The sequence below is a fragment of the Nelumbo nucifera genome, chromosome 3, assembly GCF_055504915.1.
Source record: "Nelumbo nucifera cultivar China Antique chromosome 3, China Antique-T2T, whole genome shotgun sequence".
Taxonomy (NCBI): Eukaryota; Viridiplantae; Streptophyta; class Magnoliopsida; order Proteales; family Nelumbonaceae; genus Nelumbo; species Nelumbo nucifera.
In genome coordinates this window covers 94,760,472-94,775,686 of record NC_142651.1, presented here as the reverse complement: position 1 = coordinate 94,775,686, position 15,215 = coordinate 94,760,472, and the positions used below count along the sequence as shown (strand labels likewise).

The 15,215-nt window shown below is 43.3% G+C and overlaps 1 long non-coding RNA gene across 2 annotated transcripts; it reads right to left on the bottom strand.

The window, feature by feature from the left end:
- Nucleotides 1–1,417: 1,417 nt before the first annotated feature.
- Nucleotides 1,418–6,878, bottom strand: LOC148801737 (uncharacterized). 2 transcript variants are annotated; one of them, XR_016083777.1, is made up of 3 exons: nt 6,691–6,878; nt 2,083–2,163; nt 1,418–2,000 (listed from the first exon to the last, which is right to left on the bottom strand). It is a non-coding gene; the product is annotated as an uncharacterized LOC148801737 (long non-coding RNA). The 2 variants fall into 2 exon arrangements; XR_016083778.1 differs by lacking the exon at nt 6,691–6,878 and adding an exon at nt 6,551–6,684.
- Between the last annotated feature and the right edge of the window lie 8,337 nt (nt 6,879–15,215).

Here is a 15,215-nt window from a genome sequence, read left to right as displayed (position 1 = left end):
GATCTCTCCTCTCATCTTTGCTCCACCGGCGATCATTCTCACCGATGACGGCCACTCTAGCAACCTGTGCCGATTCTCTCTTCTTCACCTCCTTTATTTCTTTCATAAAGCAATCAGGGGCAATCAAACTTTATTCAAACACTAACCAACAGCGGTGATCATTATCTCCGGCAACGATCTCTCTAGCAACCGGCAGTGATCATTCTCACCAGCAACAATCACTGTAGCAACCGGTGGCAATCAAACTTTATTTATCATTGTTTCCAGCGATCAATTGATCACTTGCTTAAAATGTCTTCATCAGAGCTTGATTTCATTCATAACAGTGGGTCGGTCTGATCACCTGATTTCTTTTCATTAAGGTCCCTAACCGGAGAAGAAAAGAAATAGACGAGAACGTAAAATAAAATAGAAAAGAAAACCAAAAAATGTTCCAACTTATTGCAACCTGTCCTCATATTTCTTTCCCATTCGTTTCTTTTGAAAACAGCCTGTAGCTGGTGAGCTGTTACATCTCCAATGAATGACTCCCAACGGTAAGTCGGTAACTCCCTTTCATTCCTTGTTCTGTTTATTTTAGTCCCAACGATCCAATTCAGTTGAACTGAATTCAAGTCATCTGTAGTAATCCATTAAGTTATGTCCAACCGAAGAGCAAGAAACCATCGAAACAAACAGACCCATCTTTGATTTCTTCTCTATTACCTTGCATTTTCATCGCCGGTGAAATGATTGCCGCCGTGGAGCAAAAGTGAGAGAGGCCAAGCGCAAGGGGTTTTGGCAATAATTATTGTTCAGGCGAGAAGATTAAGTGTGGTTGAGACACCACACAATAGCAGAATGGGCGTTCTGTACTGTGGCCACAATTTGGTGGCATCAACCACACCACACGTTTTGCCTATATAGGTGTGGTGTGGTTCAGGCTACGGTCTGTATTTTGATTCCATGTATCTCATATATACAATGTGAGGTGATCTACCCCATTGATTAAGATTAATATTTTTTTGTGTTTTTATGCAAAATGCAAATCAATAATATGAATTAATTTAACATGTGATAAAAAACTAATGGTAATAATGTAATATAAATTAAAAATTTAAAAATTTAAAAGTTAAAAAATTAATATTGATCAAAAAATTAAAAAACACTAATAATAATAAACAAATAAAATAATAATTAAAAATTAATAATACTAATAATAAATTTAAAAAACTAATATTAATAAAAAATAAATGTAATATAAAAATATAAAATAGATACATAAGAGAACTAAAAATAATAACTAATAATAAAATAAAAATGATTAACTATAATTTAAAATATTAAAAATAACTACCTTCAAACATGATCTGCCATCCCTATATCAATGTAATAGTATAACACTAAATATTGACTTAAATCATGCATAAAATAAGGAATAATAGTGCATAATATTATAATACCACAATAATGTCTAATGTATAAACAACCATGGTGTCCAATTTAAAAACAAACATCAAAGGCATAGAAGTGTCTAAATAAAAGTTAACCGTGCTACAACATTAATTCAAACATCAAACTCAAAAGACTGGTACTGCTCCCGCATCTGATCTGTACATTATCCCTAATATTGGTTGTTGATGTGTCCATATGCCCATCCTCATCATCATCGGTACTATTATCACTCATCATATCTCCCTTGACCATCTCTCAATGTATTGATCATGAATAGCTTCTCTCTTAATAAAGTTATAGGTGATAAAACATGCCATTACGATGTAACAATACATACGCATCTCAAATGATGGCATGTTCACCAAGATGGGAAATTTCCTTTTAAATATACCAAAACACCTCTCTATGATATTTCTTAATTAATGACGAGTGTTTGTAATTGAACAGCTCCTTTGATCGAAACTTACGATGTTCTCTAAAGTCATTCAAGTGGTATCGTTCACCAACATAAAGGGTTATGTATGTAGGCCCATTTGGGAATCCACTATCCACAACAAAATATTTTCCTACACAACATGTAAGACAATCATCACCCATAAATTCATTTAAAATTGATTTTAACTAAATAAACAAACTACATAATATTACCTAAAGGATTGGGGAATTCTAGGTGGGGATGGGACATAGCTTCTACAAACACCCTAAAGTCGTGTGTAGATCCTTCCCACCCTACGTAAACAGAAGTGAACCACATATCAAATGAGTACACTACTAATACGTTTGTGGTGCATCATGACTTTCTTCCCCCTATATAATATTTGCTCTTCAAGTGGAACTCTTGCACTTATATAGGTGTCATCTATTGCACCAATATAATCCTATTCAAATGTACATAATGTCAACGCATGATATATTATACATTGAAACAACAAAACATGTAAGAAGAAACTAGTTACATATTGAATATGTCATTGGGAAAATTGCTGCCAACATGGTCTTGTGTCACAGGGATGTGGTCAATCTCATCATCCAAAGGGATCTCAACATTACCCACACCTATTGATGTAAAACCGATAGCACTAGTCCCTGAATATATGAGCTCCAACTCCTCTAGATATGGACAACCCTTCTTCCTTACTTGCTTTGCACATTTATATCCACATGAAGTGTACTTATAGTTAGTATCTTAGTAAATTAAAAAATCATCTCAATAATTGTATTACCGAAATAATATAACCCTACACATTTTCATTGGCACTCAATTTCTTTGTAACTGGATCTATGGTGACCCTTGTGTGATTCATAATTTTCTGATAATCATTAATTTTTTTCTTGAAAAAATGGAACATGTTCTTAAATTGGTCGTGTGTGTATGACTTGTTGTGCCTCTTGTTGAAATTCTCCATGATGTTCCTCTATCCTTCAGTATTAAAAGTTGAGGTTGGTTTTTTATGTGCCTTCATCTACTCAACCATCAACTCTATAAATGTCCTCTCTTCGGCCTCGCTCCAAGTGGCCAATTCATTTAATACATCCTCTTGTAAAGGGCTTGCCTAAGTGTCCATGTGTGTCTGTATGATAGGAGCGAGTGGAGCAAGCCACTTTTAGAAAAAATCACACATTCAAAACAAAAAAGAACTAAAGCAAAACAAAATAAGAAAGTTTTTTATATGTTATTTACAAAACATATTTCACTATGATATTCCTCTCCATTGCTCTCTCTGTCCCTCCACTGTTCTATTTTTCTCTCTGCATCTCTCTCTCTCTCTACCTATCTATACTTTATCTCTTTCTATCTATTTATATCTATTATTTGCAAAACAAATCATTATGATATTCATCTATATGATAGGTTAACATAATAGTGAGTACAATGTAGATATAATACATATTTTTCCTCATACAAAAATTGCATTGTAATTTGTCACTGAAAGCAAATGCCTTATTTCCTATGTGGATAGTTAGTCATGTGAAGATGTTTATTACTGGTTCCTATTTGAACCCAATCCTAGTTTTGTGAACAGGATGCGCCTAACAGTTTGTTGAAGCACATCACCCTTGAAAACAATGAGAACAAACCCATCACTAATAGGACTAGCATCTATCTCTTATACTATTAGACTATATGACACATATATTCCTAGTTTCTGTTGACTTGCAAAAATTGTTTGTGCAACATGGCTTGTAGTTCCAAAATAAGAACAAATGAACCATTTTTATCCTAGTCTATTTGATGCATCACCATTGTATATGCTTTGTATATGAAATTTGGGAGCATAAAGTAATGCCTATGTGACACCTTGTTTCTGAAATTTCTGAAATTTGGTCATGTCACAACAGTTTCCAATATATCATATTTTGTAAAATATAGACATGCATGGTGTTACAAAGCATGTGTTGTATGAGACACATTTTCACATATGTGCTACATAGCTAAAAGGCAAAGACTTTTCAAAGCAAATTTGTTCTTGAACTCTACCCAAAAGATTCCTGAAATGCTTGCAACAACTGGGTAATTGAAACATTTTGGGAGGGAAGACAACACTCTTGGTTATGAATTTTCTTAACTTGAGACCATAGTAACGGTTTAGTATAATCTTTGTAAAAGGGAATACGAAAAAATGAAATCCATTGACCTAGGATGAATATAATTTTTTTTCCATTTTAACACTATAGAAAACTATAACCTGAAATTTAAGTGATCCATATTTCATACTAGAAGAATTTGAATTGCTTTTGGAACTTCTAAAAAGTAATGTTTTGTTGTATAGCAGTAAATTGGATTGTTGATTTTCTATGGACCATGGTAGCATCACAATGGTACAAAAGAATTAGAGTTAGTTTATAATATAAAATAGTTTAGAAGCTAGTAGAGATAAGTTTGGCTTGATTTTGTTTTCAAGCTTACATCTCAAGCTTAAGGCCTAAAGTTTTTCTCTAGGATCTAGTGGGTGGAGCATAGACCTGTTCATGGGCCGGGTGGCCCGATGGGCCGGCCGGCCGGCCGGCCCCCGGACGGGCTTGAACAGGTATATAGGCCCGCGGGCTTAACCTCGGTCCAAAAAGCCTGGCCTGCAATAAATTCGAGCCGGGCTCGGGATTTGCCAAAATAGCCCAGCTCGAGCCCGGCCCGACCCGACCTATAACTAAACCTAAAAACCCTAGTTGAATACCCCTCTTTTTTTCACCTCTTTCCCTTCTTTTTCCAACCGAATTCTTCTTCTCCACATCCTCTTTCCCTTTTTTATATTATTTTTTTAATATAAATAAATTTTGAATTTATACTTTTTTTAATGTAAATAAATTCATATTTATATTGATTATTGAATAGGGAAAATTTCTAATTTTTTTTATTAGGTCGGGCTTCGGGCTCGGGCTCAAGCTTCGGGCTTTCTATTAGGGCCGGGCTCGGGCTCGAGCCTAACATATTTTTGTTAATGAAGAGTAAAAGCCCGGCCCGAGCCCGGCCCGGCCCAGCCCATGAACAGGTCTAGTGGAGCACATTTGATTATTGTGGTAGTTGAAGATGATTCTTTCCCTAAACAACCTTCCCTATAAGTTCTTTAATTATACTATTAATTTTCCCTCTATTACTTACTATGTGCACCTTAGAAAGTTTAGGTTTATTCAAATATTGTACCTTGTATTTTTCTCCTTGCAATTTTGCTCTATGGGTAATGAGTTTTCTATGACTCCAGATTTCACATATGGTCTCCTTAATTGTAGGTATGGGTTGGGAAGCCTAATATTGCTGCTACTGACAACAAGGCTAAAGATGGTGGAAATGGAAAACCAAGAGAAATCCATAGACGTTACTTCATCTCTGTTCAAGGAGTCTCCTACCATTCAGGCTAATGGTGAATGGAAAAGGTCATATGTGAATGGGAATGTTGGAGGAATTGGCGATGCCCCAGAAGGTGCTAAACCAATTTTAGGCACAGAAATAGAGAGGGATAGTATGATACTAACCTTGCACATAAAAGATATGATTATATTTCTACCTTTGTCAATGCATCCTTGTAGTAAGCTATAAAGAAAATTATAGATAAGAGAAATGGGTAGCATAAATACTCTCCTTTCTACTACTAAAACAAGAAAATTATTTACAGTAAATTCAATTAAAGAAGTGTAAGACCAATCATATTGACCTTAAACTTTGAAACAACGTGATCTTATATTCTCACATATGCATAGATTTTATTCCTTCCAAATGGCCATCACAAGGCAAAAGGAATGATGTTTAAAAATTTGCTACATTACACACCCAATGCAAACAGCAATTGAGTGGGATATGTTAGGGAAATCCAACTAAAACCAAATACATCCACCAAATAAAGCTAAACCTTTCAAGGAAATTGATAAAGCCTGACAACGGTGTAACTTTATCAATTAAAATAAAGTAAATCATGTAATAGGTTGCTATATGCTCATGACGATACATCATCAACATTTGAGTAAGATATGTAACACTTTAACTTTTTTTATCAATAGTAAATCATGTAACAGGTTGCTATATGTTCATGCCAATACATCAACAACCATGTATTTGACTTCCTAACTTGAATAAGTTTTACACACTTTCTGAACTGTAGGGATATAATGCTGTTAAAGATTACTTTCCAACCATGCAAATGAAACCAAACCCTTAGTGTTCAAATGCAGTTTGTTCAGAACAACAGGTAATGTGCCTATGTTGTCTACAAAAATGGTGAGATTTAGCTTTATTTCCTACTCTGCTTGTCATTTGTCTCTTGTCTGATGAGAGATAAAAATTTATTGGACGTAAGGAATACATTCTTGCAAAGCTAGCTAGGGAAGTTGCTGCTAAAGCAATGTAAATAAAGCTAAACCTCACCTTGTCTGCAAACAACTTGAGCCAGTCGGTCATTGAATAGAACTGATCCATTCGGTCATTGGATAGAACTGGTTGCTAGAACTAACAGTATTTTAGGACTAAACAAAATTTCTTTGCTTTTCTACTATGTGTAATTGAAAGGTATAGTTCTATAAACAATGTTTTAAAATTAGCATTCTTGCCATTTCATTTAGGGAACTCATGCTATTTCATTGGATTAATACAGGTGAGAATGATAAATGAACTGAAATGAGACCTCACCTTCCTATTTTCAATTGACCTAAGGACGGCAATGAATCACAAGCAGCATAAACCGGCAATAGTTTAAAAGCAAAGTAAGGGTTTTACAGAAAAAAAAAAAAAAGAGATAGCAACGAGTAGGGGTTTCAAAAAACACAAACCTGTTAAGCACCATAACAAAAGATGGGGCTATAATACCCATGGTGTGGTTGAGACCACGAAAAAACCTTCTATCGATATTTTGGGTGTGGCAGGGAACACACCACGATATAGTGGAATTCGAACCACGCCACACCACAACCGAACGGTTGAATGAGGTGTGGAGTGGTTTGAAACCCAATAGATCGTGGCTTCACCATGCTTCCGAACACTACCTAAGAGAGCCAAGATATTTATATTTGAGGGCAAATGGAGGACTAAACTCGTCCCTTCCATTGGCTCACAAATGAAAAGCTTGTAATTGTGTCTTGGACATGTGTCTCCACCTGATACTATTGGTAGAGGGTTGGTAGAAGATCCGGACTCATTAGGTATCGTCTCAGAAATTCGTTTCTTTTATCAGAAAAAAAAAAAAAAAAAAACAATTCCCACTTCCAATCCTTGATTTTGCGGATCGGTCCCCAAAATCACAAATATGCAACTTATAAAACTGGATTTTTATTGTAATTTATGAACACCAATCTAATTCTCACTATTGACTTTGGCCCTTTATTTTAGGAATTTATCTACTTCTCACCTAGAGCGCCTCACACTGACCTGACAGCCACATCCCACTCGGGAATATGTCCTCATAAATAATAAATACAAGTATGAAAGATGTTCTCGATATGTGGCCAAAATAGAATGTAAAGTCAGTGTGAGGTGCTCTCTCAGGAGCAGATCTAGACTCTAATTTTAGAGATAGAAAACATAATTAAAACCACTATTAAGTACATTCCTCCCTATTGTTAATTCATATATTTAAGTTGTTAAATTCATTCTTTGACAGTGTAATGCTTATGATTGAAGCTTTGGCATTAAGACTGCATTTGGCATTCCTTGTTTTAAGGATTTACTCCTTTTTACAATTAAAATGCTCTTGTTAACACTTGATGTGGGTTAGCTTGGCCCATCCCACATAGGGCTAGAAGGCCCATCCCACTAATGCCTACTAATGTCAGCCACAGTAGGCGAGAGCCCTGTTGCCTTTGTACGGAGCTAATCATATAACTATTTGGTGTACCACCAGGGCCTAAAGTCTAACCTTGTACTCTCTCTAGGAGCACTTTTGCACTCTCCCCTACTTCACACCACTTACTAACTTGAGCATCGGAGCCTCCGCCTCGGGTATCCACCCCGAGGTCTCTGACGCCTCCTATCTTGCAACATCTCTCATCACCGGGGACCCTGCCTCGACTAGCAATCCTCGGCTACCATAGTCCTTGGACGGAGTACACCACTTCGGCTTGCCGCTCTTGGCTTCGGTCAACCTCCTCCGAGGCCTCGAGATCCTCGACTAACGCTCGGAACTTGAAGGGTGAATTTACCTTGTTTCCCTCGGCCAACTTGCACGGCAACAATTGGCGTTATTTGTGGGAATTGGTTGCTAACACTCTAGATCCAAAACCCCTTTAAGCTCGGAAGCCATGGTGAGGAGAGCCAGGAACAGTTTTAGGCCGTCCTCGATCGCTTGGACCGCCTCACCCAACAAATGGAAGAAGTTTTCCCTCGAGCAGGAGGTCCCTCTCAAGGTGACCACCCCGCAGGGGTATCCGAGGATTAGGGTCGACGCGAGAACATCGAGGTACCAGCCCTTGGCCACGGTAATCCGTTGGTTGAACTGTCAGAATTGGGCAATAATCGCCTCCCCGACTCACCTCGAAGGAATGCTTGTCCTCCTAGCCGAAGGGAGAGTGTGCCCGCTCAATCCGAAGATAGTCATCAATCTTCGGATCAGCACCACCGCCGGCATAGGGAGGTCCCCCAGGACGATGGTGGGCAGTTCGGCCGCCCTGGAGTTCTTTCCCGAGGCGAGAGCCAATGCCATCCCAATCCACCTCCTGTCTAAGACCTCAGGGACGTTCTGAATGACCATCGCACCCGCAGAAGAGTGTGCGACCCTGTCTCGGAGTATTCAGGAGTTTGAGCCGACATCCATCAGGTCCACCAAGACAAGAGCAGGGCCCATGCCTGTGCTGACCCAGGGATTGCTGAGTTGCGAGCCGAGATTGGAGCCGTCAAGGACGAGCTCCACCAAGTCAAGGAGAGCCGACGCCTTAACCAATCACGGCAACTCCGCCAGTCGCATGGACTTGTTCACCCCAGAAATCATCTTGGAGCCTCTCCCCCCACACTTCAAGGCTCCCACACTGGAGACATACGACGGAAGCACTGACCCCGATGACCACCTGGAGGGCTTCAGAGTGCTCATGATACTATACGACTATTCCAACGCCTTGACGTGCCGGACCTTCTAGGCTACCTTCAAGGGGGCCGCTCGCTGCTGGTTCTCCATCCTTCCTCCTCGATCAATCAGCTCGTGGAAGCAATTTACAACTCTGTTCCTCGCCCGCTTCATCAGCAGCAAACGATGCTAGAAGAGCATAGTCTCTCTGATGTCGATCAAATAGGAGTCGGGTGAAAGCCTGCGGTCTTACATCGACCGCTTCAAGAAAGAAGAGCTTGAAGTGTGAGACCTCGACCCTATGGTCTCCATGCACGTGGTCATCAATGGACTCTACCCTGGCTCGTCTCTCAAGTGCTCGATTGCCAAGACCCCACCGAAGACTAAACTCGAATTCCTTAAAAAGGCCCAAAAATACATTGCGGCCAAAGAGGCTTCGGTCAGGGACGACCAAGAAAGGGCAACCGAGCGCCATGACGGGCTCCCGGAGAAGAAGAGGAAAGGTGGAGACCAACGCCACCCTGGAAACAATGGCGGCAAAAACAACAAGAAGCCTGCCACCCTGGCCTACAAGGGCTACACGCCACTCAATTCCACCCGCACCCAAATACTGATGCAGATAGGGGAAGAGAAATTCGTGAAGTGGCCAACAAATCTGAAGTGGAACCCCAGGAGGGGGAACCCTACGAAGTATTACAAGTACCACCGCAGCACCGTGCACGACATCGAGGACTATTACGACCTAAAGAATGAAATAGAGTCCCTTATTCGCCGAGGACACCTCAAGCAGTTTGTCGGAGGAGAAGCCGGCTCCTCGTCATCCCAACAGCAGCACCAACAAGTGGCAAGCATCATCAACGTCATCACTGGGGGCATGGCCTCGGGTGGAGCCTCGGCCTCGGCTCGAAAAGCCTACGCTAGGCAGCTCAACATCCAGGAGCCTGCCCCGAAGAAGCAGAAATATCTGGACACTCCGTAGAGGCCGAGATGTCCACATGCCCTCGTCTTCACCCACAAGGACTTAGAGGGGGTTACTGTCCCCCACGATGATGCCCTTGTGATCGCAGCCATCATTTCCAATTTTATGGTGAAAAAGATCTTGGTGGATAGTGGCTCGTCAACCGATATCATTTTCTACGACACCTATGAGAGAATGAAGCTCACGCCAAAGAAACTCCAGCCAGTTGATGCTCCCCTCGTCAGCTTCTTTGGCAGCGTCATCAGGCCAGAAGGAAATATTACCCTGCCCATCACGGTAGGGATAGCGCCACACCAGGTGACTTGGATGCATGAATTCCTAATGGTGAGGGTTGCCTCTCCCTACAACGCGATAATGGGAAGACCAACCCTTCATGCACTAGGGGCAGCCATGTCCTCTTATCACCTGGCCCTTAAGTTTACCACCGAGCATGGTGTCAGAGTCATTTGTAGGAACCAACAGATCGCCTATCAATGCTACATGGCGACGCTAAAAGGAAAGAATAAGGAAGCCTTATCACTAGAAGGCCTCGACCCCTAGGAAGAACTAGCGAACCGAGGCCAACCAGCCAGGGACCTCGTCTCGGTTCTCTTGTATGAGTCAGCCCTAAAAAGGACAATTCGCGTCCGGTTCAACCTCCCCCCTGAACGCCTATCTGAACTGGTAAGTTTCCTCAGAACTAATGTCGGCGTCTTTGCTTGGTCCACCGCTGACATGCCTAGAATTGAACTTTCGGTCATTACTCACAAGCTGAGCGTGGACCCGAGCTTTAAGCCAGTTTGGCAAAAGAAGAGCAACTTTTCACTGGAACGATGGAAGGCTATAGGAGAGGAAGTTGATAAGCTACTCGATGTCGGCTTCCTCTGTGAGGTACATTACCCCAACTCTAATGTGGTTTTGGTAAGGAAAGCTAATGGGAAATGGCGGATCTATATTGACTTCACAGACCTCAACCGAACCTGCCTGAAGGACAGTTTTCCTTTGCCAAGGATAGACCACCTCGTCGATGCCACTATAGGGTATGAACTACTTAGCTTCATGGATGCCTTCTCCGGGTACAACCAGATTCAGATGCACCCCGACGACGAGGAGAAGACATCTTTCATCACCGAGCATGACACATATTGCTACAAGGTAATGACGTTCGGCCTTAAGAATGTAGGGACCACTTACCAACGCCTCATCAACAAGATTTTTCAGAATCAGATGGGGAGGAACGTCGAAGCCTACGTGGAAAACATGGTGGTGAAGAGCTTGAAGGCCGAAGCGCACACCTCAAACTTGGCCAAGACCTTTGATACTCTACGTAAATTCAACATGAAGCTCAATCCGAGCAAGTGTGCCTTCGGGGTTACCTCGGGGGAATTCTTAGGCTTTGTCGTCACTCAAAGGGGCATTGAAGCCAACCCAAGCAAAGCACAGGCCATACTAGACATGGCACCCCCTCGGTCAGTGAAGGAGACTCAGAGGCTCAACCGCTTCATGTCGAATTTGGCAAACTGTTGCCTTCCCTTCTTCCCTGCCATCAAGAAGCTGAAAGATTTCCAATTGATGGAGGAGTGTCAGCGTGCCTTCGACGAGTTTAAGTTGTACCTCATCTCACTCCTGCTCCTCGCTTAGCCGGTGTTAGGGGAAACCCTATATTTGTACCTATCAGTCGGAGACAAGGCCGTCAGCTCGGTCCTGGTGAAATATGACAGAGTTCAGAGACCTGTATACTATGTCAACAAGGTCCTCAGCGACGCTGAGACCCAGTACCCCGAAGTGGAAAAGCTATCTTATGCCATCATCACCTCGGCCAGAAAGCTCAGGCCGTATTTCCAAGCCCACTCCATAGTGGTCTTGACAAATCAGCCCCTTAGGGCCGTCCTCGCCAAGCCAAAGACTTCAAGACGCTTGATTAAGTGGGCAATAAAACTGTTAGAGTTTGACATACAATACCAGCTGAGGCCCACAATCAAAGCACAAGCCTTGGCTAACTTTGTAGCAGAAAGCACTTTCAGTAGGCCCCTCGACCGACCTCACAAAGATGAGACAGAAGAAGCACAACCGGCCGAGGAGGTCCCCCACCCCATGTGGAGACTTTTCGTCGATGGTTCATCCAACGCCAAAGGGAGTGGAGCGGGCCTCATTCTCCTCACCCCCGACAATTCCGTCAAAGAGTATGCGCTGAGATTCCAATTCTCTGCATCCAACAACGAAGCCCTCTTGACGGGGTTGCAGCTCGCTCAAGACCTCGGCTCCAAGCATGTTGAAGTCCTCAGCGACTCGCAACTGGTGGTGAAACAAGTCAACGGTAAGTACGAGGCTAGAGAGTAAAGCATAGCTAAGTACCTTGCTAAAATTCAAGAGTTAGCCTGTCACTTCCAACACTTCTCTCTGTAGCAAGTCCCATGAGCTGAGAACTCCCAAGTTGACACTCTCTCCAAATTGGCGAGCACCTCGGATGCTGCCCTTGGCCACACTGTGCGCGTGGAAAGACTAGCCCGGACATCCATAGAGGACATCCAAATCCTACCCGTGGAGGCCGAACCATCTTGGATGGATCCTATCATCGACTTCCTACTGACAGAGCGGCTACCCGATGATAGGAACGAAGCCCGAAAACTCCGACGACAGGTAGCGCACTACACTTTGCTAAAAGGAAAGTTGTATTAGAGGTCATTCACCTTGCCTTACCTCTGATGCTTCCGCAGGGAGGAGGGCGAGTATGTGCTCCGGGAAATTCATGAATGCATCTGCGGCAATCACCTTGGTGGCCAGACCCTAGCCCAGAAAACATTAAGGCAGGGGTACTTCTAGCCGACACTTCACAAGGATGCGGTCGAGCTGGTGCGGAAATGTAATCAGTGTCAGAGACATGCCAACCTCTGCCATCAACCAGCCACCACCCTCTTGGCCCTCAGCAGCCCCTGGTCCTTTGCCAAGTGGTGGATGGACCTCCTCGGCCCCTTCCCTCAGGCAACGGGAGGCAGGAAGTACATCGTCGTTGTTGTGGATTACTTCACTAAATGGGTGAAAGCTAAACCCTTAGCCACTATCACTGCGTGGGCAATTTAGAACTTCTTTTGGAAGAACATCATTTGCCACTTCAGCCTCCCCCACATGCTGGTCATGGACAATGGAAAGCAGTTCAATGATGCAAAATTCTGAGAATGGTGCACCTCCCTCGGCATCAGGTAATAGTACATCTCAGTGGGGTACCCCCAAACGAACGGCCTGGCCGAGGTCACGAACAGAACCATCCTACACGGACTGAAGACTAGGTTGGATAGAGCTAAAGGCCTATGGGCCGATGAACTACACAATGTCCTCTAGGCATACTGAACCACACCTCGGACAACGATAGGAGAAACCCCCTTCGGCCTAACCTACGGCATGGAACCAGTGATCCCAGCTGAGATTGGCCAACCAACGCTTTGGATCCAAGGGTATACCGAGGACATGAATAACGAGGCACTCAGAGCAAACCTAGACCTACTGAAAGAAACCCGAGAACAAGCACAAATTAGGATGACTGCCTATTAGCAGCAAGTGGCCCACTATTACAACTCCAAAGTGAAAGAAAAGCACTACAAAGAGGGAGACCTCATCCTCAGGAAGGTCATGGTTCTCGAACCTAGAGTAGGGAAACTGAGCCCCAACTGGGAAGGCCCCGACCGGATTAAGAAAGCTCTCGGCCCCAACACATTTCAGCTAGAAAACTTAGATGGAAGACCCGTCCCTCGGACATGGAACTCGGAGAACCTCCAGATGTACTACAGATGAATGTAATTTTTTGATGAAAGTAATGAATGAATGAAGCAAATTTCCTCTTCACTTCACCTCGTCACCTTGTCACCTCGGAGTGTGGTGACCCCCTCGGCTATCTGCACTTAGCACAAAGAAAATAATGAGACAGAGCCCTCTGCTTTGCCGATGGGACGCCTCGGCCTCCCCGGAGAAAACAATTGGTAAGAACGAGTCAGGGGAGTTGCACCCCGATGGTGCTGCTCTATTGTGGCTCTTCATCCACCCAAGTACCTCGACGGTATACTTCGGCCCTAGACCTCGGCCAGGGTGCTAGGTCTCTTTGGCCTCGCCTAAGATAGCATTGGACTTGGAAGCCAGGTGAGCCTTGCCTCGAGCGTATGACTCCACCTCGGCTCCCAATATCCCGACAAGCCGAGATGAGCGTGCAAATAAATGAATGCTACGGCTGAATCATGTGTGCCTTGTGTATCATGGTTTCAACCTTCCGGAGGGGCAAGGACCTCTCACATAAAAAAAGAGAAAAAGAGAAAACAAAGGAGAGGAAAATAGACAACATACACAAAACACATTGTACACAAAAAATGGCTTCATTCACTTCATTCACTATTCAATTTTGATCTTGTATAGCCTTTACAAAATTTTGTATTGTGTTCGAAAAAAAAAAACAACAAAACAGATGGCAACTATTACAGCAACAGAACAAAATAAGAAGGGGAGGAAGTCTACTCCTGTGCCTCATCATGGGGCCAGAGGGGGAATGGCGTCTTCAACTGGGGGAGCCTCGGCAGAAGCGTCGGGGATCACTTGCAGTCCCTCGATATCAAAATCTGACGGCACCAGTAGGAGTGCCTTCTTAGTATCTTCTATGCCGTCGAGGTAAGATGACGAAGCGTACTCCGCCAATGCATTTAGGTAGTTGGAAGACTTTTTGTACGTCTCCACTGCCTCGGCCGTTGCCTTCTTTGACTCCTCTGCCGAAGCAACTCTCTTCTCGGTCTCAACATCTCGTCTCTCCGCTTTTGTGACGATACTCTCTAGCCGCACCCGCTCCACTTGCTCTTTGGAGAGCCCTTGTTGCGCCTCCTACAGCTGAACTTCGAGGCGGTCCCGAAGCGATTGTTCGTCCAAAAGCATCTTGTAGAACTTCTGGTGCTTATCCTCGACACCGGCAGTTACCTTTTAGAGCTTCTCCTCCACAGCCTTCTTCTCCTTCTCAGCCTTGTCGGCGCAACCCATGGCCAGCCTTGTTTGGTTCCCCAAGCCAACGAAGTGTAGACAAGCCTGCCACAAAACCGATTAGTGAAAACAAAAAATAAAAAGAAACATAGACATGGTGAAATACTGAAGAATGTCTTACCTCGGCCAAGTGGTACAGGCCCTCGTCGTAAATAGACTTGGGGTCGCTTTGCAGAAGGCGGTAGCGATCCCTCGACAGGATGGATCCTTTAACCCCCTCGTCGCGGATTGAGTCCACCTCTCGAAGCTGCCATTGGGGGTGGAAAGTCTTGACATCCCCTTCAGTCCTCTCCAAGGCGCCTAATACTGATGGCACTCGGGACCAGAGTCTAAAA